At 39.8% G+C, this 7,511-nt stretch overlaps 1 pseudogene; it reads right to left on the bottom strand.

Annotated features, from left to right (window-relative positions):
* Positions 1-349: 349 nt before the first annotated feature.
* Positions 350-7,511, bottom strand: part of LOC148018896 (uncharacterized) — a 141,374-nt pseudogene continuing 134,212 nt past the window's right edge.

Raw genomic sequence — 7,511 nt, 5'->3', positions numbered from 1 at the left:
ATGCGTGACTAGCAAAACGGTCTTGTCCTTCAGAGCTCCCATGTCACAACCATGGAATAGAGTAGGAGTTTTTTGTGTCCACAGCATTGAAAGGATCATCCAACAAGTAGATATTGGCATCATTGTAGACTATAGTAGCGAGCTGGACAAGCAGATCCTGTTGATTTGGGAGGATGTGCGTTGCGCCAGCCTGCTTTGGATTCCTGACATGCTGGCTACGAGCTCCTGTACTTCGTGCTAGACGGCACCCTGCTGGTGGGCCTGGTGGACACCATAAGTACATCCATACAGCGTCCCCGTCACAGTGCCTAGCCCAATGACAGCACTGTCACAGTGCCCCCCAGCCCCGTCACAGCGCCGTCACTGCCCCCAGCCCCATCACAGTGCCCAGCCCCTTCGACACAGCACGCCCAGCCCCGTCGACATAGCCCGCCCAGCCCCGTCGACACGTCAGCTACATTAATATTCAGCTCGTCACATTAAGCGCTCAGCCCCGTCGACACATCAGCTGGGACACTTCTATGATAGTTGGTTTGAAACTTGCTTGGAGGAATGGGTGGCTAGCTTGTAGTGGTTTGAGGAGGATTTGACCCATGAGTTCTCAAAATAGTCTCATTAACCCTAAAAGAAGTCTCCCCAAACTCATAAACTGCTATGTGGCACTACAAGAGAAAGGCCCTATAGACACACACTGTACACGCGAAAAAGCGAGCGCGTTTATAAGCGCATGTATCAGCGCGTCTATTCACGCTAGTATAAAAAACACCTCTATATATCCGCGTTTATAAACGAACTTATAGATGCGAAAATAAACGCACATATTTTTCATTTCTCATAAAGTCCCTGAATATGACCAAACCTCTTAACAGCTAGTATTTGTTTGAATAGGGCATGATTGGATGTATATATGACATAATTACACCTAGATCATAAGATAGGACATGATATACATGTATAGGATCATACGGACATGATATACATGTATAGGGCATATACATGCATAGGACATGATATACATTACCAACTTTACTTCTTTCTGACTATTACAAATATACATCCAATCATTCAAAGCTAATTATATATATGTGATTTCATGCCCTATATACATCCAATCATGCCCTATACAAATGTGATTGGATAGGGCATGATGATTGGATGTATATATAGATCAAAGGTTGACTTGTGCATTTGCAATATATATATATATATATATATATATATATATATATATATATATATAGAGAGAGAGAGAGAGAGAGAACTGATCAATACACTCACATGTCTCATTTGTTGTGCACTTAACCTAGCCATGCATGCCAATTCTTAGCATGAGTAGATTGATGTAAATCAATTGGCTTGTGCATGTGCAAGCTATTCCAATCATGTCAAGGTGCACTTATAGCTCACATATAATTTTAGATAAGGTGGACCACATGTAGCCAATGTGCACATGTCCTCTTTCCATCATCTTTAGCCAGTGTGTCCACTTATTGGTGACTAAAATAGATCACTGTAAGGATACTTTGCAATACCAACAAGCCAACTACAAATCTCTTATCTATGAAATGTATAAGTAAATTAACTTGGTTAATTTGATGAGGTCAAGTTTTCCTTCCATGGACAGTGTGGTTGGCTATATTCTACTTCAAGGTTACAGGAACTTACAGAAGTCACTAGAGCATCCTAAAAATGACGATACTCTAATTACTATATCAAGTCACTTCATTTACATATCTTTGATTGATGGATGGATAATATGCCTTTCTCTATCTCTTTCGTATATACCTTCATTGCATTATCTCTCTCTAGCTAAAAACCATTCGTGTTTTATCCACCTATTGATACTTACATGTAATTGTAAGTGGGATGGTCTAGTAAGTCACTAGATATGTGCCAAATTGACTTGCCAATGTGTTATCCACATAGGTCAATTGATTCCCTAAATGCATGCATTGATACTTACAACATGGAGGCAAACATTTTGATATTGAAAGACTAGGAAAGTCATGTCATGTTGATCAAAAAACAACTAAAAGCTAGCATCTCATCAGTTTAATTGTTCCTGCTTGTCTGAAGCGCGTGTAATAGGTATTATCTGCGCATATACACGCGCTCACAGACGCGCCACGCAGGTATAGAAAAAATTTAAAAAAAGTTGTGGCTTTCTTTTCAAACCTGTGCTTTCCTGCATTTTTTGTGTGTTTTCTGCAGTTCGAGCTCGACATCACTACTCATGTCTATCTATCACTTCATGAAGACAATGAGGCAAGGAAATAAAAGTAAAAAGCGCGTTTAGATGACAGTGTAGACGCAGGTATAGACGCGGAAATAGACGCGCTGACAGACGCACACAGAGACCAGATATAGACGTAGAATGTAATATGTTTTATCTGCACATGATAATATGATTTTTCTTGTGTAGATGTGGAATCCTGGATCCTCCAACACCCCATTCAACAAGGAGCAATTCATGGGGGAGATGACCAATTATCTTGGTCGCCCTCCCATTGCAGAGGAGGTTTTCAGTGTGATGTCTGGGACACCTATCACATCTTTGCCTACACAGGGATCAGCTGAGGTACATGGATCAGCCAAAGCACGTGCATCTGCAAAAGCACGTGTATCGAGTGAGATAGAGGGTAGTGCCCATCGAGGGAGGAGGGAGAGTTGTGCAGGAGGACGAGGAGGTCGAGGGCTTTGTGGGGGTTGCCTAGGTAGTGGCTCTTGATCACCCTCACCGAAAAATGAGAGAGGTGAGCCTCCACAAATGTACTACTCTGTCACTGATGTTGGTGGTATCTTGCATGACTCTGAGGGGAGGGAAGTGATAGCCTACTTGAGGAGTGTCATGCATGCCACATACAAAGATTGCATGATTCCCTTCAAGTACCAAAAAAATGGTTTGTGGCAAGAGGTGTTGCGGGCAGTACATAGAAGGTACCCTAATCCCGAGAATTCACGATTCTTAGATGATTGGGAACGGTCAAAGGTGAGAGACGCGCTTCATAACAAGAGGTCTCCCCTTATGACGCGCACCAAGGAGTCACTGCGGAGACAAGAGCAGGGGTGCCCTGGATATGGCCAACCACCCAATTGCCACCGCAAGGAGTGAAAAGAGGCCAAGAAGAGAGCAACAGAGAAAATGACAAGTCGTCAGCATGCAGAGGCACGATGTATCCAGATGGCAACCATGGGATCGTCGCGTTATGGATCGAGTGGCAGGGAGCCATGGGAGGCTGAGTTTGTAAGTATTATTTGATTTCTTTTTTTAAATTAAATTTTGTAATTTATTTCACTTCATTATGTAGTGTGTTTTAATACGTTGTATGTTCAAATTGTTTTGTAGTATCATATCGTTGGTAGGATGCCTACTCCTAAAGAGGTAGGCTACCATTGAGATCATAATCGGGCATCCACTTGGCAACATTTCTACGAGGAGGGACTCATCACGGAGGAGCAATATAATCGTGCCATGAGGATTCCACCACCAGAAGAGGTATGTTTTACATGAAAAGTATAGATAACTCTAATTTATTGTTTGTAATGGTATTTATATACATTAATCCTTTGTGTAGGAGAACCCTAATGGGGACTAACAGTAGCGGTAGCGGCAACGGAAGCGGCATAGGCAGTGGTGGTGGTAGTGATGATAATGCCTCTTCTGAGGAGATATAGAGGAGCCCCATGTATGCATGCCTTCCCTTGGCTTGTAATTTTGATTTTTGATATGTATTACTTTCAGATGGTGCTTGCAACCATGACCATGGTTGAGGTCACAAGCACTAGAACTCATAATGTAAAAACGTTTCATCTATATATATGAAATTTCGTGTTCTACATATATTGTTTTGTTTTCAGTATCCAATCTTCGAAATAAACTTTCTCTGTTTTTCCTAAGCATACAATTTCATGTTGATGGGGGGGAAAAAACTAGAGAGCACGTGGCTTGCAAAGCCACATGCTCTCTATTTTTTTTTTATATCTCTGTTTTGCGCGTCTATCAGCATGTCTAAATTTCAGGATAAATGCGCGTCTATTCTCGTCAAAAACTCGTAGAGTAAACGCTTTTTTAGATGCGTAGATACACGCGTGTATAGACGCACAATATGAATATATCCACTTTTTTATAAATATGATTATATATTTATGTAGCGCGTCAATACCACGTCTATATGTACGTCTATGTGGGCGTGTAACTCTGACTATAGGCGCGCTTTTAGACGCAATACTGTAGACGCAGAGGTAGATGCGGTAATAAATGCGCCCGACATTTATTTTCACAGTTCAAATATTGTGTCTACAAGCGCATCTATGGAGCCTTTTTGTTGTAGTGTGGTATCCCATTTTTCCTATTGATACCTAGCTAAGAATTATTATTTGATGCTTGAAAGAACTATTTATCTCTACTCTCTTTGTCTACCATTTGTGCTACCACAAGCATAGATATTTGAGCACTAACTTTGTCCAAAGAATCTCTAGTGGAAGAAACAAACTTCTCTAATAAATCCTTAGTAGATGGGGCCATCTACTTTGTGACTTTCTTGGCCTGTATATTGGATTGAACCAATTGTTTAACCACTTGATCCAATTTAGAAACTAATTCCATATGTCTAATAGAATGCCTAGTCTCATGCTTACAAAGAGTAGCTTCATCATCATGATGTGCCTTAGGCATTGCCTCATGTGCTTCCTTAATTTTTTTCTAAACATTATCATTAGGCCTTTTCTTTCCCTGGTTTCTAGCCATTTCTACTCACTAGTACAGTGTAGTCCTAAAAGACCCCGTGATACAAAAATGGCTATAACTTTTGTCTTTGATATTGGAATCAGGAACCTTTTGATTTTAAAAAAAGCCAACAAATAGCTCTTCACAATGAGCTATACTTTAAATTTTAAAATATTTTTTAAAAAATCTTCTTTTACTACCAAACAGAACAGTCATGCACCCTATAAAAGCATTGTTTTTGTATATGCACCTTCCCTAAGTTTAAGATAAGGTCTCCCAACCCTATAGTTCCCTATATACGACATGTATGAGCTAAATATAACTTGAAATCTCTTGTATAGGTCCTAAAAATTCTTTGAAATACTATGTAACACCTATCACCAAGGAAAAAGTCTTTGAAAAGTGGTTCCAATTTACTATTTGAGTGCAATATTTTGTGTAAGACTTGTCTGTGACAACCTATAACACTTGTAGATGACTGAAAATTCATCAAAATGAAGATCCAAATATCTTGTTACCATTTAATACACATGTTCCCTCCTATAAGAAGTATTATGCCTGAAATTTTTCTTGTCGTAAAGCTGTGACAACCTATAATGTAGTCCGTGTAATAAACCAATGAACTCTCACTGAATGGTATCTAGCTAAAATATTTAGATCTTGAATGAATCCACTTGCGATACCTATTGTGAGGGATATAACAACAAGATAGGCTCGCTACATGATGTCGTCGTGTTGGGGGTCGAAGGTCTACCACTAGGGTTTTAGAGCAGAAGAGGAGTGAGGGATTCAAGGTTAGGAGCGAGAGAAAAGAATGGGGTTTGATAAGTCTTGGGTTTTAGAGATGATTCAATTAGAGAAGAATACCTCAAGCTTTTTCATTTACTTAGCATACATGAATGGTATCAAAGACGTTGACTCGATTACATCAAATGCATATGAGGTTAATAGACCAATACATGTAGAGATTTTATCTTAGATTTAATCCAAATATATATTTCAAATGCATGCCCAAACGGTTTCAATTTCATGAATGCCAATGAACAACAACTCCAAGATACAAGTATTTGAGTGGTAGACTCCACTACTTCCAAGACATAGACAAAAAACTCTTGAAATTCAGTGACAAAGCTTTTAATTCACTTCAGCCCTGTTTTATAACAGTAATTTCCAGCCCATAAACAAGCTCCAAAAATGCACATAAACTCAAGAATAAGCCTCTCTAATCATTCTGAAATAAATCCTTGATGTTTAGAGGTCAATACCATCACTTGCAACCACATGGATCACTTGATTTCCCTTCAAGAAGACAAGAACAGTGGGTTGCCCTATTTATGATAGGTTTTAGCAATCCAAAACAGCCCCATAAACCTCCAAGATCTCCCCTTTACTTGCCCCAAAGTCGCTCAAGTACCTCGGCACAAGAGGGGTTTCAATGGTCCATGAATATGGTAAGGGAATAGAAGAAGACGTTCATAAGAGCAGGCTGAATACTTTATCTCTGTTTTTCCCTTTTATGGATTGTCATACCACTCATTTTCATCATACCAAATGGATGGGAAAAAAGAACTCTCACCTTCTTTGTTTGTATCTCCTCTCTATCTTCAATTTTCTCTGTGTTTGCATGCTTTGGAGCATGCACCATAGCCTTCAGCTCACCCTCCATCTGCCACAGGTGTGCAGGCCCGAAAATTGCGCCAAAAAATGCGAGTTGCACTTCTCTTCTTCTTCCACACAAAAGTGGACCATATAGGTCACTTATAAGTCACACAAGTCCATAACTTCAAGCCCCATACAAACCAAGTGGACTTTTGGTCACTCTTCTTGATTTCCAAGCAAATACATCTCATGAACCAATGTGACATAACCTGTAAACTGTCAATTACCTCTTGTTGATCAAGTTGAAGGTTCCCATAGACTGAATTTTTGTCAATTTACATGATACAAACTGAAAATTACATGTTAAGTTACAAAGGAACTTATGAGATTAAATGGCATCTAAGACAAATGTTGGAGAATAATGACTGAATTATGTATGAAAGTTTCTCATGTGAATCCTAATGAAGTTCTTCTGCAAACATAAGAAGAAGAGCTGCTGATTTTGCACATAAGGCAGCTTGAAAGAAGGCCATAGGATGTCAAGTTAGCCATTGAAAGGCTGAAGGCAGTAAGGTTGAAGAATAAGAAGAGGTTTGACAAGTGTCATTGACTCCGTCCAAGAGCTATCCAAGAGAATGATTGGGTACTTGTCTATGATAGCAACCTGGACAATTAGTATAGTGCTCATAGGAAGCTAGCCAAGTGATGGTTTGGACCATATGTGGTGAAGGTGGTACATGATAATGCTACTTACACTTTGGCTGAAATGGATGGGACCATGATCAAGATACAAATAGCCGGAAAACGTATCAAGCTCTTCAAATGAAGAGAGTCTTCCACTTATGAGCTTGATGACTTGGATGTGAGCCATCTACTTGAAGACAAGGAAGAAGAAGAAGACTTAGAGGATGAAGATGAGGATATGTCAGAAGAAGAGCCTCCTTAATCTGCAATTTCAGAAAGTGGCACATGCCAGAGGATGTGCAGGTTAGGAGGGGGTGAATGTCAAAGGTTTTTTTGTTCATGGCATAAATTATGGTTACGTCTGTAGGGTCAACCACTAGGACTTCTTCTACTCCAAAAATTGACATAGCTCCAGAAAGGGTAAGATGTACATCTTCTAGCCTTGTCAAAATCTTGTCACAATCATGAATATGGTTAACTGCGATTGTCTTGCAGCCATCTT

The sequence above is a fragment of the Lygodium microphyllum genome, chromosome 20, assembly GCF_053477565.2.
Source record: "Lygodium microphyllum isolate KBCC chromosome 20, Lygodium_microphyllum_v1.1.10, whole genome shotgun sequence".
NCBI lineage: Eukaryota > Viridiplantae > Streptophyta > Polypodiopsida > Schizaeales > Lygodiaceae > Lygodium > Lygodium microphyllum.
The sequence above is the reverse complement of the archived record's forward strand: the minus strand, read 5'-3'. Positions and strand labels throughout refer to the sequence as shown.